General features: G+C 41.8%; 1 long non-coding RNA gene across 1 annotated transcript in view; it reads right to left on the bottom strand.

Moving 5' to 3' along the window:
• Positions 1–405: 405 nt before the first annotated feature.
• LOC117562478 overlaps positions 406–18846 on the bottom strand; it is a 35136-nt gene continuing 16695 nt past the window's right edge. The window contains exons 3-4 of the long non-coding RNA XR_004571547.1: positions 3618–3712; positions 406–772 (exon numbers count right to left, since the gene is read on the bottom strand). This is a non-coding gene — a long non-coding RNA (uncharacterized LOC117562478). The remainder of the gene's footprint in view (positions 773–3617; positions 3713–18846) is intronic.

Genomic DNA, 18846 nt, shown 5'->3' with positions numbered 1-18846 from the left:
TAAACCTGACATGCAGCATGGAGAGGAAATGGCAACAAAAAGAAGCATATCATTCAAATTCTTAATTGCTATTTTGTATTTCGCACAGATATATTTGATTTGACAGACATAGAGAAGTACACCAGAAATAGCACAGAGTGTGAAATTGAGCTAATTCTAAACTGGGAGGCTTCTGTCTGAACCTTTCCCCCACATTTCGTTAGTCTGTCAGGATAAACTACAGCTGTGTCAGGTGTATGATTTTGATCGGGACGCATTGGGCTTTGATCACTCTGCCAGCTTTTATCAGTGTGCATGCTCTTTTCATAACCAAATAGGACCCAATTATGTCAAGCACATTGTTCTCTACCTGGAGTGCCATAGCACTACACAGAGAAGAGGAAATAACTCACACTAAAACATCACTTTAAGTAAAAAAAATGCCTTTATTTTGCTGTCAAAAAATATACTTGTTAGACTCAATCAGTTACATGAAATAAATGCAATTTTCAAAGTGGAGTATATTTTCATAATTTCTTCTTATAAAGTATTCTCCCATATACAAATAAATACATATATATATATTAGTGCAAGGTCACAATACTTTTCAGTTTGGTCAATCTTATATCACCATTTGACACAAAGACTGAAACAAGAATATGGTGCAGGTTCAAGAGTCGTAGAGAGTAACATGAAACTCCTAGAGATTGTGAGATTTCGGATGGGACATCTTGAAGCTTCGGTCTTGACGATATTCAAGCTCATCTCTTGTTGATCAGAAGAACTTGTATACCTATACAAAAAAAGAGAAATATGACAATGATTACAAATCCAGGAAATCTCATTTGATATACCTTACATTAACAATATCAAAGCATCAAGGTGTAAACTTTTAATGGGCTTTAATAATATCCTGTGTGTGTTACATCTACGCCTAAAAAAGTTCATCTTAGAAACTATGAAGTGTGAGACTAAATCATCATCCCCAGCCTCTTAAAGCAACCTGTATGTTACATTTTTCAACAAACACATCATCTCAGTGTGTCCAGCACATGTTGTAGAGTTTCATCACATCCCAAAGCAAGATCTTTGAATGAAAGGAGTTCAGTGAGCTGTGAGTTCCCGGTGTACTTGACAGTGACAAAGGCCTGAACAATAGCCGCTGACATAAGTCCCCCTCATATCACGCTGCACTTTCCTCCCATTGTTCCCACTGCACTTCTCACATGTATTGTCTTACGTGATATCCTTAGAACCTGATAAGACGACCGGTGAATGTTTTTGTAGCTGAGGACACAGGCCTGGGAGTGTCTCAGGGTTACAGCTGCTTATTATTCTCTCATAGAGGAGACTGGTAGACTGTAGGGTCTGGGGAACGCCTTATCGGATCCCCTGTACACCCAGCTAACGGTTACCTGCACCTCCAGCCCTCCCCCACTACTCTTCCCATACTTGACACTCCCTTCTTTACGAGGACATTATGGTATTATATTTCCCCAGAACTATAGAGCTTGTTGACAAGCATGAAAGGTATTCTGGGGCCCAATATGAACGTATAGGCTGTAGAGAACAGCTGGGGTTATTTGAGACAGTAAGGTTGTCTGACTGGTTCAGTTACATCTTCTGTGTATTGTCTACATCACACCACAATGGCCGAGTAACACGTAATTTGAAGATCCAATGACTTAGCAAAAGAGTTTCCTTAAGGTAAACTCTAAATTGCTGATTTATCTTTTCTGACACTCTTGCTATTCAGCAACTCCTCCCCTATTTTTTTTACAAGCATTTAGAAAACTGTTTTGACCATACTTTCTCTTTCAACACATTTCTCTGATTTTTGGCTGACAGTAAAGAGCAGTTCAGGATTGGCAGAGGGTCCCTGAGCCATCAACAGTCCAACTCAGCCCATCTGTATAAAGAAGAAGGAAGGTGGATTCAGACAACTGAAGCACACCATCAGCCTGCACACAGCACCTCAAGGGCACATACTGCCTTCCTGGCCTGCCTGTCTATTTGTGGCAGCTGATCTTAGTCAACGCTAGATGTGCCTGTGCCTCTCTCTGCAACCTCCCCATCTTCTCTGCTGACACTGCAGTTTGATGCCTTATAAGGATGATGTCTGCAGTGCTTGTGTGTGTGTGTTTGTGTGTTTGTGTGTGTGTGTGGATCCACAACGTTGCTGATAGTTCTCAGTATCTCTGATATTCAGGTTACATCAAATTTGAAATGTACAGACTGAACAGGTAGATCTGAGCTTAATGTTTATAATGTAAATGAAAATAGCTGCAACAATGCAGCCCAAGTAAAATCAGTACAAACACTACCATGCATGATAACCAACAGTTGTACTTTCTTTCACCAATTACGAATGTGGACTTGTAAAGATGTTTCTTTAAGTCAGATTTACTTACTTTGACTCAAACTCATTCCTTATAGTATGATACCTTTAAAATAATGTTGTACATCACCAACATAACTTGGTTAAAACATATATATTTATTTTGTCCTTCAAATTTTTGTGATTTTTAGTGGACCCTGATTTTCCCAGACGAGATCAATACACATAGACAGTTGTCATGCTCTCCATCACAATGCACATATACGCAGAAAAATACAGGGTTGTTTGGGAGTGGTCTCCCCTCATCCACACAAAAGGATTTCATTGCAAATTGTCCCTCAGGAAATCGACAACTTGTTGCCCAAGTCTGGTAACAGGGTGGAGGAGTTGTATGCTTTGCTTCCCTTATGCTAACTACTCCCAGTAGACTACAGTCAGATGCCTCCACTCTCCATGAGGAGCAGGCTGCTGCTGATCTGCAGAGAATAAGTCTTGACTGAAGCCCATGAGGCCTGCTAGAGACTACTGAGAATCATTGCATGAGAAACAAGATGCATACACAACAAACATGTGCTTGCACTGTGTACCATTACTTAATTTAGACTATATAAACATGGGTAGGTTAGGACACTGTTGTACATGCAGAGGCCAACACACAGATTGGTGGCAATAAAAAGACACACATGTACAAATGCACAGACATGAATAAACAAAACATACACAAAGATATGGCTAACACACATATCTCTCCACCATCCTATTCTCTCCTTATTTCTCTATCTCTGTCCGTGCTTCTGAACCATAGGGAGACATATTCTTTTTCATCTGTCAGTATGGATGGAAACAGACATGTTCAAAACACACAACAATGGCGTTGCCAGCACAGAGGAGGCTCTATGTTTTGTATGCTTGAAGCACTGCATTATATCCTAAGTGTCTAGCAACCCCAGTATAGTAAATAATGGATGCTCCTCATCCTTCTGAAAAACCCTTCTTTCACTTCAGGGACCAGTCATGGTTTACCTGTATAAATGCCCTTTCTGTGTCTTTGGGGAAATGGATAGCATTAAAAGATGTGGGTCAGGCGATTTCATTAGCACAGCATTTCTCTCTGTGTCTCCTTCAATCAGCCGTTTGACAGAAGCAATGTCACTCAAAATGTCTTACAGACACTTTCATATAGAATACTCAGAGAAAAAGGATGCAGATACCACTGATCCATAGCAGGGAATTCGTAAAATATTGCCCATATAATAAGATGGAAGAAATGTCAATGCTTGAAAGGGGAGCGCACAGTCACCTCTGAGATCAGCTGAATATCCTTGACATCCTTTGTCTGGAGACTTCAGTCAGCCATTTGTTTCTGGGTCATGATCTACGAGGTCACCATCCAACCTAGAAACACAAAATAGACAAAACATTTTAGTACTATAGTTGTAAGTTTACCTGGAAATTAACACACATACATGGAAGGTATTGATTTCATTTTTCCGACCCTGAATAGAGTCAGACTTTATCAGAAGATGCGAGCCCTGTTTGACTTAATGGATATTTCTTGTTGGCCTACTTTTTTCTCAGTAAACTCAAAACACCAAGCAATATTGGAAGTGACTATTGTGTGCAAGTACGTAACTAAGTCTCTTTGGTCTACTTCCCCACATGCATTCTGAGGTTACATCGAAAGAGTTTCAGCTATTTTGAATTATTTACTTGATTCACCATTCGGCCCTTTAACCCCTCAGCAAATGCACAGGCAGCCGGGGTTAAAAATGCACTCCCACAGGATCTGAGTTTGACTCTTCATGCATGTGTATGTGAGCGTGTGTATGTGTGTGGGCTGGGATTTGGTAACAAATAAAACAGTATATAACCTATGACACATATAGCAACTTACACTCTCTTTTCTACAGACACACACTCACACACAACTCATCAGAGCATCATTATATTGGTACTTTCTGATTGAGAATCTCTGCTGTCCCATATGGGATTATTATAACAAAGCTTGATCTGTGCAAGGGCCAGGAGTGTGATATTGTGTGTGTGTGTGTGTGTGTGTGTGTGTGTGTGTGTGTGTGTGTGTGTGTGTGTGTGTGTGTGTGTGTGTGTGTGTGTGTCAGTGTGTGGGAGCATGTTTGTTAGAGAGTTAGTGAGACCTGACCATGCTTCATGACCTGAGTGAATGTGAGGGTGCACCTCTCTGTGTCTGTGAGAGTATAAACTATATACTACAAGTATAAAACTGTGCCATGTCCAAACATTAGCAAGTAGGTGCTTTCCTTGACAACTGTGTCAAACTACAGAAACTAGCTTACATTCACTTACAAGAGGGCATGTATACTGTGGATATTTTCATGTTAAGCCTCCAAGTCTAAAATAAAGGTGTCTGTGATTTGTGCCTGACTAACAGCAAACTGATTGAGGCAGCAGTGGCGTTCCTGTCTGACCAAGTGAATATTAATGTCAACGAGATATGTGGGCCTTAATGGATCTTCACACACACACACATCGACACCAACTCTACTTGTCCCTGTTGCCGTGGTATGTCCCTGGCATGCAGCAGTGTTGTCATGGCTACCCCCAGACGCATCCGCCATCCCATAAGTGGGGGGATGCTGAGCGCTTCAGAGGGGCTGGCGCCGAGGCTTTCCCCCCTCAGCCCTCAAACCGTCAACCCCCATTCTCTATCCCCTTCCCCCAAAACTGAAGCCTTCTCCCTTATTCTCCCCCCAAAAAAGCTCAGCCTCATAAAGGCTTCCTGCTTGTCAGCTTGTAGGCCAGGAAGCACAGTGCTTTTATCTTGTCCCAGTGTTGGGCATCCATTGCTCTTAACTGGAGTGGATAAAATAGAACATGGAGCAAACAATGAGATATAGACAGAGAATACCTAGTATGCTTGCACCAGTTTTCATGTTAAAACCTCAAATAGGTGTTTGAATGGTGCTTGTGTGAATGTGTGTTAACCCTCAGGGCTAAGCTTGTAGTTCATCCTGAACTGATCCTTTTCATTAGCCATTATCAATAATTCATCATTGCACTTGCTTTAATGCTTTGATGTGAGCAAATCCTCGATCCGCACACTTTCACATGCACACTCTACTTAATAGCACTCACTCTCTTGCCCTACGTCCAATGCCACTGAGGTGAATATAGATGTGTAAACGTGCACATAACACAGTCAGTGCACCTAATGCTTCAAAACATAAATACCTATCAGTCAGGAAAAAAAATACATTGTGCCCTAACTGGCAGTCATAGGAACTCTTGATTGAGGCGAGAAGAAAACACTTTATATTCTCTACAAAAGTCTGTTTTACTGCATATCAAGTTATATTTGCAATAAAAAGGCATATCAAATCCTCTACTCTGAGATGAGCAAATTAAAGGGTTAATCTTTTATGACGTGTGTCCCCCTATCCATGCTCGTTTTTTACCTCCCTTTTTATATTCTCCAATATGGCAATGGCTGCACATCTGCTGAAAAAAAGAATCCTCTTTGGAAGGCTAAGTTGAAGTGTCAATTTGTCTTATGCAAATGACGGGACAGTTTCTCACATCTGAAATGGGTTGGGGGCACAGATGGGGGTGTGTGTGTGTGTGTGTGTGTGTGTGTGTGTGTGTGTGTGTGTGTGTGTGTGTGTGTGTGTGTGTGTGTGTGTGTGTGTGTTTGTGTGGGTGTGTGTGTGTGTGTGTGTGTGTGTGTGTGTGTGTGTGGTGTGTGTGTGTATGTGTGCCCGCACAAATCTCCCTACAAAAACCTACAGGGCCATTCCACCCCCCCCTCCAACTTTACATCTATACCTCTAAGGAAAGAAAGCTGATGTACAACGACAGCTGGCAGAATGGGACGAAGATATTTGCATGCACATTGTCCACACTGAACGCCAAACAGATCATAAATTCAGAACACAATGCCAAAACAGTAACAAAGGCGTAGAACTGCAAGTAGGCGCCCAACACATTCGACAATACGGCAGCCTGATTCTATGTTGTAATTTAAATAATGAGATGATGTTGGGTAAACAGGAACACAACAAGAGCGTGGAGGTATCACTAGTATTGTGAGCAAACAAAACAATTTCCAGCTTTTGTCATTCAAACACTTCCCAGTAACATTTTCTTCTGCTGTTTCCATAACAGAGGTGTAAGTGAGGAATATAATCCCAGTGTCTGTACAGAGAAAAAGGTACAAGAAGGGGAAAAAAGGTAGAGAGAAAGAAGGAGTAATTGAGAGCGACAGAGTGTGCCTAAAAGCATACGTTTGTGTCTAAGTACAGTTTGTGAATGAGTGCACGCTCCTCTATATGGTAATCAAAGCTTTGGACTAAACATTTGAATGTGGATGACAGATTAAGACCGATGAAGTGAGAATGGAAAGTAGAAAGAAAGGAAAGAGAAGCAGACAGACAGAGGACTCTACAAATAGAGTCTGTTGTCTGAACCTCTCAGCTGATGTGGTAGTTCAAGAAAAAAGGGCTTTTCAGGACCAAACAGGATCAAACAACCTGCTGTGGAGTCCGGTTACTCCATAACAATGGCTTACATTCACTCTCAGCCTCAACACACAAGCTTTTTACCTCAAAGGGTGGAGAGAGAGTAAGTCTGGTTTGGAGGGTGGGTGCATGCATGTATGGAGGGGGGTATAGCGATATCTCAGACGATAATGGTGTTCAACAGATTAGATGGTATCAGCCTACCCTGTTTGTTTTCAACTGTCTGCTTCTGAAGCTCTACTAAGATCTATGGTCAACTCCGCAGGCACTCGCAATCTCAAGGAAACGTTTAGATATCGTTAGAGAAAGTGAAGTACTCTGATAGATATAGCGTTCAAAACTCTTAGATAAAGACAGCTGGTGAAGAGAGAGCAGCTGAGGATTGCCCGTAAAGTGAAATACAGACATGTCTTTGTCAAAATGAGTTGTTGTCTGCCTGATCGCGTTGGACATTTGATGGACTTTTAATTGACTGGTGAATTAATTCATCTTTTTTTTACACTTCCCTTCATTAGCTCAGAATATTGACCGATTCCTACAGATATCGTAAAGCCGACTAGCTGTCCCTTTAAGCTCCTCTGTCCACAGCAGACAATCTGATTAATCACATACACACAATAGATAGCTACTTTCTGCTAACCTCCAAAGACCCTGCCTCTCAAGCTATGAACAGCAGCCCGGGACATTTGTATTTGTTTTACATTGGTTCAGTAGTTCTGGGGAAATTAGTATGCAGTCAGGGATGGGAGAGCTTGTCAAGATCAGGGCGAAATCTCTACCCACCCACCGGGCGGATCTACATTCATGAACAAGGTTGACAAGAAAACTGACTTGTGTAAAGACAAGTAGCACATAAAATGGTGGAGAACACAATACATATTATTTTTCTTATGAGAACACCTTTATAGACAGGCCTTCTCTTTGTCTGTCTGTCTCATATGTCACCTGTCAAGACACTCACTTTTTTCCCCTTCTTCCTCACACCCTCTGGCTCTCTTTCCCAACACTATGTGTCAATTACGTCAAGATGCTAAGGCCAGTCCTTTTGGACAGTGTTCTGCTGGACCGCGGAGCGAATAACATCCATGTGAGGAGAAAGCGATCTGGGGCCCTTCTCTCGCTGAGCCCGAGCTCTCCTGGGAAACACACAGCTCATACAATAGATAGAGGAGGCCTTTTGTTGAGTATCTGGGAGCTGCAGGGCTAGCTCTGGATCAAACAGGGCTGTGTGTACGTTTCTGCATTTTGCACCCGCACACATACACACTAATGCAAGTGCAAACCACACTGACATGCGAGAGTGCACACACACAAACACACACCTTCGCCCACACACACACAGAATCAGAGAGTTTCTTCATCTCCCTTGACTCGGTGTGACTAAGTAAACTTCTTCACCCTTTTGCAGTAGTTACCAAGGGCAGAGAGAATTTGAAATAGCCAGCAAGAGAAGAGACAAAGTGGAGAATAGTTGGGTAAATCAGTGTTTTAGACTGCTTTAGTGTCAGTCTAAAGAGGTTTTATTATACTACAGATCAGAGCCTGTGGGCTCCCTCCTGGGGTCCAATACAGGGAAATCCTGCAGGAAGGTGAATAATGCCTCTGGGTATGTGGCACAGTTATTTATTACACAGCCCTGATAATACTTTTTCAAATATATGATTAAATATTGCCATGATATGTTGGGGGAGGGGTTGTACAAAATGGGAGTACAAGAAGAGAACCAGCATAATATTGTATTTCTACTCAGGTCTACAACAAATAAATATAAACCTAAAAGAAGCAGTCAATTGATGCACATTAGTAGCATTCTGTATGTAGCATAATCCAGTTATATCATCATTCTCTAAGAGCTATGTTTTTCATGGTGTGAACAAATAGTGGTGGCAATATAGATACAGGAATTACAAATCTCAGTCCATCTACCCAGAATGCATTTTAATACATTTCCATTGGAACCACTGCCTTGCTAGTGGTCGTCTGCTCCTCAGTTAGGATCTGTGGGAATTCTCCTCACTGAAATGAACTCACACCGTCTGACCCTATTCATCCCCAGGACTGCACTTTCTCTAGGACTCCCCCTTTTTCCCACAGACCCCCTCTCTCTTCACTCCCTCTCTCTCTATGCTTCTTCCCCTTCTTTCTCACTACCTTCCCACCGCCCCCCTCCCTTTCCAAGTCTCTGCCTTGCTTTCAACTCCAATTTTGGGCACAATGAAGTTGTTCTGGCTGACAGTTTGGCCAGTAGAATAAGTGTTGTTTGAGCCTGCTGTGTGGCCCTGTAGTGGACCCATTCTCCCCCTCGCCGGCTCAGTTACCGAGAGCCTTGTTGGTGGTACACGGAAGCCATCCGTCCCCACGCTCCCACCCTGACCCAAACAATTACCCTCAAAGCTCACATGCGCCTCCTCTTTACATACTTTACATATGCTATCTAATCTTCCACTTCTCTACAAATAAAGAACACTTTTGCAACATGCCATTTTAAAACCGTACAGTAAAAGGTGTTCTTTCTTTCATATGTTTTTCTATGTAATGAGTTGAGCTACCATGTGGTTCACTTCCATATTGCATCTGTTATGGTGCATTCACTGCTGCACCACAGCCAGGTTGGCCTGATTTACTCAGTTACTCCATGTCTTGTAGGATGTGTCAGAAAGGATTCAGTATTGGGGTCAGCTGGAAAGACAAAGCCTGCAGCCCTCTCTCTTTTGTCGCTTTCAGTAAGCATCAAGCAGCACCCCCCCCTCCCTCTTTGCTCTCTGTTTTTCTTTTCCAGTTCTCTGTTCCATTGACTTATCAAAAATGTATAAAAAATCACATTATAAATATTCTTCTTATGTGCCTCTGAGACAAACACAGACAAAAGCACACACACAGAAACCAGGACATGAGAAAGTGGCTGGGAGAGGCCCTGATGGGGGGGGGGACCATATGTCCAAGCGTTGTATATCAGTTGGCTCGCCCTCAGCGCTCTGCCAGACCACCATAACTTAGTTTGTCTTCAGCACAAAGTTTGGTCCAAGCTTGACTGGGTTCATTAGGAACCTATTCTCTGGAGCCAATGAAGCTCAACAGACCTCCAACAAAGGAGCTAATCACACCCACTGCTGCTCTCTCTCTCTCCCTCACCTCCACTCTGTATTTAAAAACTCCACTATTTCCACAAATTCTCACTCCTTTACCTAATAGAAACCAAATATAAATAATCAGTCGGCCAAATAATGGTAAGTGCCATGCAAAATTAGAAAATACTGCACCATCTGTAGACTGTAGAGCATGAAGAATAAGCAATCACAGCAGAATAGCTAAATGATGAAAGAAAACAGAAATTGTCCAATTGTCATACCTTTCATTCTTTTGTATCTAGACCTAAAAACAAAACAGGATAATTGTGTCTCCATTGAAGACTCACACCTGTGACTGTTAGTGCACGTGAGCGGACTTTCGAGGTGTCATGGTCTCACCTGACAGACACTTTGCTGTCTCGGATGCGAGTGTTAGTGAGATGCGGTGTGTAGAATATACGCCTACCAACAATGCTTGCATCTGAGTTCATGTGTGTGTGTGCAAAATGATGTGATGCACTGACAATGGAGAGCCCCAGGCTGCTGAATACTTGAAATGACCTTGAACCTCAGCATTCTCCATTCCCATGGCTGCAGGGACGGTGAGCACGTCTGTGTGTTTGTGCGTGTGCGTTTGAGAAGAAGAACAATGAGGCTTTGCACTTTGTGTGTGCACCTTATAACTCTTCCAAAATTCTGTATCACAGTCAAGGTCAGAATATTTCCAGATAATCTATAGTGAATAACGTAGATGAGATTATATGGTCATTACATTTATGAAAAAGTAAGTATTGCTCTACTGAAGTGAACATTTTTGACATCTTGTGAGACATTCAAAGACACATTATCAGGTTATTGTCCTTATTAGGATAGAGCTCATATGTTTCTACTATTTTATCACATCAGATTGAGTATCCTTTTTCACGTGTGCCACACTACCTCCCAGCATGCAGTGACTGTATTTGCTCACCCTGCATCCAGCAGAGAAAGAGGCTTGCACCATACCATGTCCCCTACTGTGCACAGAAGCTAAAGGCAGTACGAAAGAGTCTGATCAGGACATGGCTTAAACACACAGGATGGTCCCAAAGCAGACCAATAGACACACATACGTGTGTACGCAGATGAAGAGGACTTGGTGGGTTAAGAATGGCGGTAGGGGGTAAGTAAAGAGAAGGAATACCCAGCAAGGGGTCGTAAAGGCCATGTCACCGGGCTTGGACACAAATGTCAGCAGCATGACTACCTGTACATGGACCCCCAGCGGTGAGGGCACAGGAGACAATCAAGAAAAATAGATAAAGAGGAGAGCAAGATGTCTTACAGCAAAACAAGCAAGCTAGAGTAAATAAGGCAAATAGAAAAGCTTGTGAAGGACACATTTGAGACCACGTTTTAATGATTTGTCTGACGTGGAACCTAGAATAATTAATTTAAAAAAGACTGAATGATGTGTGAAAGTAGAAAGAATAGCTGTTTCGTTTTATCTATGTTTTGTGTTTTTTCTTATTATTAGAAGTTGTCCATGCAAAACTATGAAGACATTTTTCTTAACTTATTTAAACAGTAGTGGATTATATAGTGTTTTAACTTAACTTATTAAACACTCACTGTGTGCATCCTTCCCTTGCACGCCACATGTTACCATTCCTGCTCCCTATGCATTAGATGTTGAACATTTCAAAGTGAAGAGAGAACACTATGCCCTCTGCAGCCTGGAAACAATGAATATATTTCAACATTTTGCACTAGCAACTGAATATTCCAACAAGTACAAACAAGCAGGCTGCATACAGTATACACAGAGGAGAATGCAATGTTTCTTCTCTCTTTTAAAGGTCAAAACACAACCCTGCGCCATTCTAAAGTACTTTGAAGATCACAAAAACATTTTACCCAGGCACTCAACGTTAAAAAAGATAACATCCAATTTACAGTTCCTTTGGTAACAACTGAAAATATGTATATTTTGATGCATTTTCCATTCATCTATGCATTAGTGAAGAAGCTCTTATAGACAACAAGTGGACTGTAGGTAGGAGCCTTGTATGCTCGTTTTTGCATAGTTAGAAACTGCAGTGTAGTGGGGTTTATGTTACAAATTGGAAATACAAACACCTTTGTACTCATTCACTCATACCAAAATGATGGTAATAATTTCTTAACTTAGTAATATGATCCATACCATAAAGGGAAATGTGATTGATAATACTTATACACTTAAACACACACAAACTTTTTTTATTCAGATGGCCATAGAGTGTACATTTGTGTTAAAACACAACAACAGCAGCTTCCCTGAAGCACATCTCGAGGCCATCTTCTCCTAAGAGATGCATGATGTGTCTTCAGTAAAAAAAAACAGTCCTACATCTGACTCTTAATACAATTTTTCCTCTATTCCCCTTTTACTTCATTTCCTTTTTGTTTCCACCATTTCCAACCTCTGCCTGGAATCACAGCAAAGTTCCCGAGTGAAAGCAGTGTGTTCTACTTATCACCGACATTTTTCAGATCCCCTGCCAGACAGTGGTGATTTGTGCCTGTGTTAAGGCAGAACTATTCCTTGCCTCTTTCACAATATAGATTGCTGCCATTATCTGGAGCTATTCCTCAGGCTGACACAAAAAAGAAGCAGAAAACATGGTGGCAAAAGGATGAAGGAATTTCACCCAACCGCTGTATGAATTGCTGATGGGGCCTGAGTGACAATTTGGTATGCAATTGTCAGTGTCAGTCACAGAGACATTGTCATGTCTGATTCCCATCGTGTGGAGCCAAGCTATAGGGGTTACACTGTGTTGTCAGAGGACAGTTTTCCATTGAGGAAGTCCAATCAGCATCACAGCGCCTTTGTTGGTATAGCTGGGTTTACAAAGGCTGTGGGAATTTATTTGAGTGAATATGCCATTTAATGTACATACACACGAACACACGTATTTAACAATGAGCCAGGACCTTTGACTGTAGTGGAACCTGACCAATATTTCAACTAATGTGGCGTGAATGGGCCGGAAATGCAAATACAACGCTGTCCCCTTTCACATTGAGGAATGAAATAAAATCTTTTGTGGCTGCTGGGCATTGAGGGTGGGAAAAACGGCGAGGCAAAGGGGTTCCTTAGGCCACTCGTTTGGGCCGTGAATGAGCCAATGCCCAAGCGGGAAAGATGGTGTGCCAGTGGTCTGCTCTGTGCTAATTGATTGCCTCTACTAACAAGGGCATAATGTATTCTATTGTGATCATCCTTTGCCCATGTTCATTAAGCCAGGAAGCAGCGTGATCTTTCTTTTTGTCTCGCTCCTGCCCCTTTTCTCTCCCATGCTCCTCTCATCCCCCCCCTCCCAATCCCCTTTTTTTCTCTCGCTCCTCTTCTCTCGGTCCATCGTTCTCTCACACTCCATTGCCGGATGGAAAAGGTGATGTAAAGGTGGTATGACAGGCAAAGCATCCCTCGCTACCCCAAATGCAAAAAACGAAGGGGAACAAAGGACAGATGTAAGGAATAGAGTAGGTGGCTGGAAGGATGGTGCAGGAAGGAAGTATGGATGAGAGGATGAGAGGAAAAGTCAAGGATGAGAGTTGATGGCTGAGGAGGTAGAAGAGTATGGAAACAAGAGGAAGATAGTAGGAAACGAAGAGGGAAAAAAAATCAAGATCAGAGAAGCACCTCTCTCCATCTGCCTCCATTCCTCTCTTTTTCCTCCACGTCCCCCTCCCAACCCATCCTCTATTCCTGTCAGGTTCCCACACGCTTCTGCTCTCCCCCCACACATTTTCTTTTTACCCCCTTTACCTCCCCGCTTCTGCTCCTCACCCCATCTCTGATATGCCTCTTAATAAGAGCTGGCGGGACAATAGTACCATTGTTGCCCGTGTTTGGGAACCCTGGACTGAAACAATCGCTGTTTACCCAAGCAGGGGCACAGCCTGGACCCTCTCCTTCATTACAGCCGGGCCAAGACTGATTAAGTCAGTTCCGCGAGTACAATAAGCCACTGAGCCAGCCAGCAAGACTCATCCACTCTCCTCTGTCACCTCACTCTCCCTCCATCTCTTTCTCCAACACTTCCTCCCTTGTCTTTTGAAGTCCAAACTTTATTTGTATTTCTTACTCAGTATATGAGTGTCCATGCTTTCACTTGTTAGCATTCTCACACCTTGATTTAGGTATTGTTCATTATCAATGATCCATCCATCCAATAAACACACAGAGAAAAGAGTAACATAGCTGAAATGGTGGATAAATGGCAAAATATTTCAAAGCATTAGTTTGAATCTGATCTATTTTCAAATGACCTTCATAATCTAGGACAAAGCTAATTTCTTTATTATAAATTCCCAGTTGGTTTGAACATGCAGGCATCGGCAATATGACTGACTGCAAAAAATAAGAGACAACTCTTTTCCCATAATGGTGTAAGATCATACAAATAATTGGCATGGAGGTAGTGTTATCAAGTTTATGCTTGTGGCGGAGAAGCACTGAATCAGTGGATTGAAAGCCTTTTCACTCAACCACATCCCTCAGCTCTGTGGCTTGTAACAGAAGTATGCTACCAGCACTATGCAAAACAGCATCATGAATATGCGTAATTAGGTGGGACTGGTGTAATCTTTCTGGGTTATGGGATGTGACATTTGTGGAGCAGGAGCATACATCAGCATAAGCACGACTGACAAAGGCAACATCACTTTCTCTGCAATAAGGCATTTTACACTTTACAATACAAAACATGCAGTTTCCCTTCATACACTTTACAGCTGCCTGCAAAAATGCACAAAGTAATTCAGATAAACAAACACACACAGGTACACACACATAAATGTAAAGAAAAGCCCAGTTGGAAACATGCCGTAAAGAAACTGGAAAAAGGAATGTGCATTTGGCACTGAAATAAATCTGTAAGATTGGAAAATAGAAAACTCTAGATCACAGTCCATTTTTTTAAAAGCACAAGTAACACAACAACGGAGAGACAGATAGTACATTTGTGTTTACTAGTAAAAGGAAAATATAAAGGTTGTGCTTCATCTAAAGGCATAGACATGAGAATATGAGAGGGACACGATAACTCAATGATGATGGAGGAAACCTGAAAGAAATGAAAAATGAAATAAAATAGGGCCTAGCATTAGAAGGCATGATACACAGACTCCTATTGCCAAGCAACGAGGATAAAAAAGGGATGATACGCATGGATGTTTAACATAATATGCTACTAGCTATCAGTCGGTAATGAGCTTTACACATTGTTGTTAGCGACCAGGAAATGCAGGAGAGCTGATGAGCGAGTCCAAGCTAATTTCCCTCCACACCGTACTATGTGGTTAAGAAATACATAGAAATCTATCCTTTTTTTTTACACAACATTGAATTACTAAGCAATAAGCATACGTAATGCGGTATGTTTTTTTTCTCTTTCATTTTTTCCTGCGTTAATATTCAATTTGGAAGAACCAACAAAAGAACTGAACATGTGAATGCACAAATGGACAGGCACAAGGGCTTAGGCACACTGACAAAAGCATCCATTAATAATTGGATCATATTCTTAACAACCAGACACGCACTCACTCACACACACAAATTCATGCACATTTTCAACACACCTCTCTGGCTCTTCAGAGAGGGCCAATTTATAGATACTGTACTGAACCCCCCTCGCCACCTCTCGTCTCTCTCTTTGCCTTGCCATGCCCCTTTCCCTTTCCCATTTCACCCATACAGACACACATACAGGAGCACACACACACCGGCACACACAGCACCCTGCCACAATCCACCGCCCTGCCACACATACCGAAGGGGAGGACACATCCCTCATAGCACCCAGGAAATTAACTTGACATTTGATGCAGACAGAAAAAATATATTTCGGTGGGGGGAGGGAAAAAAAACAAAGTGTACTAAAGCAGAGATAGCATAAACCCATCCCTTGTTCACCCTTCCCCACCCCATCCCCCCTTAAGCCCAGGGACACATTCAAAGGGGATTTTAGCGATCTGCAATGCAGACGCCACTTGGTGCCCACGAAAAAATGAGCTTCATCTTTTGCCTGTCCTTCCCTGTGTATGCTGTCTGTCCCTCTTTGTTTCCATCTTTTATGATGCCGGCGATCCATTTTCATATCCAGTTCCCCTCCCTCTGACTCTCTGTCATTCAATTTGGGAGGATATTAAAAATAAATGACTGGTGGTGTGTTTGAAACCAAGTCCCACCTTTCAAGCTATTCCTTATGAATATAAATATTCATTAAGTTATGATTAGGATGTTTCAAATTGTTGTTTCCACGCAATTCTTTCCACATTTATCTCATTAGACCCTTCCTCTGATTCATCTATCTCTTTGCTGAGTAGTTAAATTCAAACAGCTTTGTATATCTGGCTTGATCCCTCCAAGATTAACCATCATTTGAGAATACAAAAAATAAACAAATGTCCACTGGTGGATATTTTGTACAAAGCAATAACAGCAGTAGTGACTCCGTAACAGTCTGATTTCACGCAAGCAGACTAGAATATAAAATGCAGTGTGATCTTGCATATGTTTGATAAGATTAACGACGGCATCAAAGGCCGCGTAGTAACCTCGGCAAGGGGCCCAAACACCACAAGCGAGAGCAGGCCACAATTAATACATCATTATGCACTGCTACAGTTTATACCTGTAAACACATACAACACAGCAGAACCCCGACCAGCCAGTGCCTGTCTCAATATCCCCTGCATTAGACATGCAGCAATGTTAACATCATTATGCACAATTGTGAATGTCTGTCTCTGCCCTCCCCCCTTTTACTCCTCAACCATATTGTGTCTGCGTGTGTGTGTGTGTGTGTGTGTGTGCGTGTGTGTGTGTGTGTGTGTGTGTGTGTGTGTGTGTGTGTGTGTGTGTGTGTGTGTGTGTGTGTGTGCGTGTGCGTGCGTGCGTGCGTGTGCGTGCGTGTGTGTGTGTGTGTGTGTGTGTGTGTGTGTGTGTGTGTGGTGTGTGTGTGTGTGTGTGTGTGTGTGTGGTGTGTGCGTGCGTGCGTGCGTGTGTGTGCGTGTGTGTGTGTGTGTGTGTGTCTGAAAGAAGGGCGCAATTATTTTTATTTACGCAAGTTGAAACCAATTGACTGCTGATTTTCATATTAGCATTGATTTAAGGTGATTGCTATAGTGAATAATCCAATGGTACCAAAATACACACGCAATTCTATACCACACACACACTGCTGTGTTGTATTATGTATTAATGTAAAAATGATATATAATTTAGGATGGAAGCAACTGGACTTTAAAGTTGTAAATACTCAAATGAATGTTTTTGCACTTTCTATGCTCATGCATCTGTAATATTGTCTTGGCACAGTATATAGGTAACCCTACTAGTGTTTTAAATATTTATGGTAAGAACCAAATCAAATATCCGGGGAAATAAGTGGAGAATCTTGTTCTTACTGTGGAGACAGACCCAGTTCATCATTACCTAAATCCCCCCAGTTACTGAACGCACTCGAGGAAATGTCACATGTTTGATACATATTTACTGGGAGGTTGAGGAGGACTTTCATTAGCGCTGGTGTTAATGTCTGCTCTACATTTTTCTGAGACACTACGGTATAAATATTCCCCCCACGCACAGACACAATTACTGCAATGCTATTAGCAGATATTGTATCACATTTGCATCCATTTTGTTTTACGACAGCCTCTTCAGCGAACACGGCATATTGTTGCATTATGAAATAAGGAAAATAATTATGCAAAAAGTAAACAAAAAGGTACATATCGTTTAGGCCTTAGGAGTCGTACTGGGATGTATTCAGTACTTGTATGCAGAGGAAATTAAGTAGTCTTGTTTTGCTGAACACACAAAAATTAGAATCAGATTCAAACACATATATTTTTAGTTGTCTGCCACAACTTAGATTGTCCGGCAAGTGTATACAAAGTCCTTGGCATCCCTCCGCTTATACAAACCACCTCGCTATTCCTTGCTGCCAGCGATTTGCATTAATTTGCATGATTTTACAATGTGCATACCCTTTGTTCTGACTGTATCATGATGCAGAAGAAACCATCCCTACACATCGCTATTACACAGCCCTATGAAAGCTACTTGCATTTAAAAAAACCTGTATTTTAATCTGGTTTAATTTTAAATGGATAAGAAGACATTTCTGCAAATACCAGACTCATCCCATGCTACACCAATAATAATGTGGTGCATCAGAATGAGGAAAATAAAAATGACTATGTCCTAGTTTTGTGGAATCTTTGAACAACCATGGAAATGACATAGTGTGCTATTGCTAAGAGGCGTGAGCATGTGCAATATATAGCACGGGGTAGAGGTTGCATCCAAGCATGACATATGGAATTACTTGACAAATAGGAAAAAGGAAAATTATAGATTGCAACTAAATCATTGAAAATAAAAAAAGCCTTTCACCTATTTTACAATATTTTCATAAATACTGTACTCCTTCTGTGGCCTCCAACTTTTAGTCATCATTTATAATTGCTGGCATCATGAATAATTCCACCTTTGCATTTACCATATTATCTTTACTGTGCAAAATTGTTTATTTGTATGTTTGTGAATGGACCTATACCTACTGCAAGCCTCATTGTATTCTGGTGTCTTTTGTTCTCTGTTGTATTATTCGAGACAACATACACACACTCACACACACACACACACACACACACACACACACACACACACACACACACACACACACACACACACACACACACACACCACACACACACACACACACACACCCCACACACACACACACACACACACACACGCTGGCGCTTTAACACTCCTTAATCATGCAGACACATGCAGACGACTTCATTAATCGCTGTGGGCTTGCACTGATGATGCAGAAGCCAGCCTACTAGACTGGAGGGATAATATCCAGGAATACGGGCGCCACATTTTAAATACTTACCCCCGCTGGCACCATAATAG

Source organism: Gymnodraco acuticeps, unplaced genomic scaffold (genome assembly GCF_902827175.1).
Source record: "Gymnodraco acuticeps unplaced genomic scaffold, fGymAcu1.1, whole genome shotgun sequence".
Lineage (NCBI taxonomy): Eukaryota > Metazoa > Chordata > Actinopteri > Perciformes > Bathydraconidae > Gymnodraco > Gymnodraco acuticeps.
This window is presented reverse-complemented; position numbering and strand designations above follow the sequence as displayed.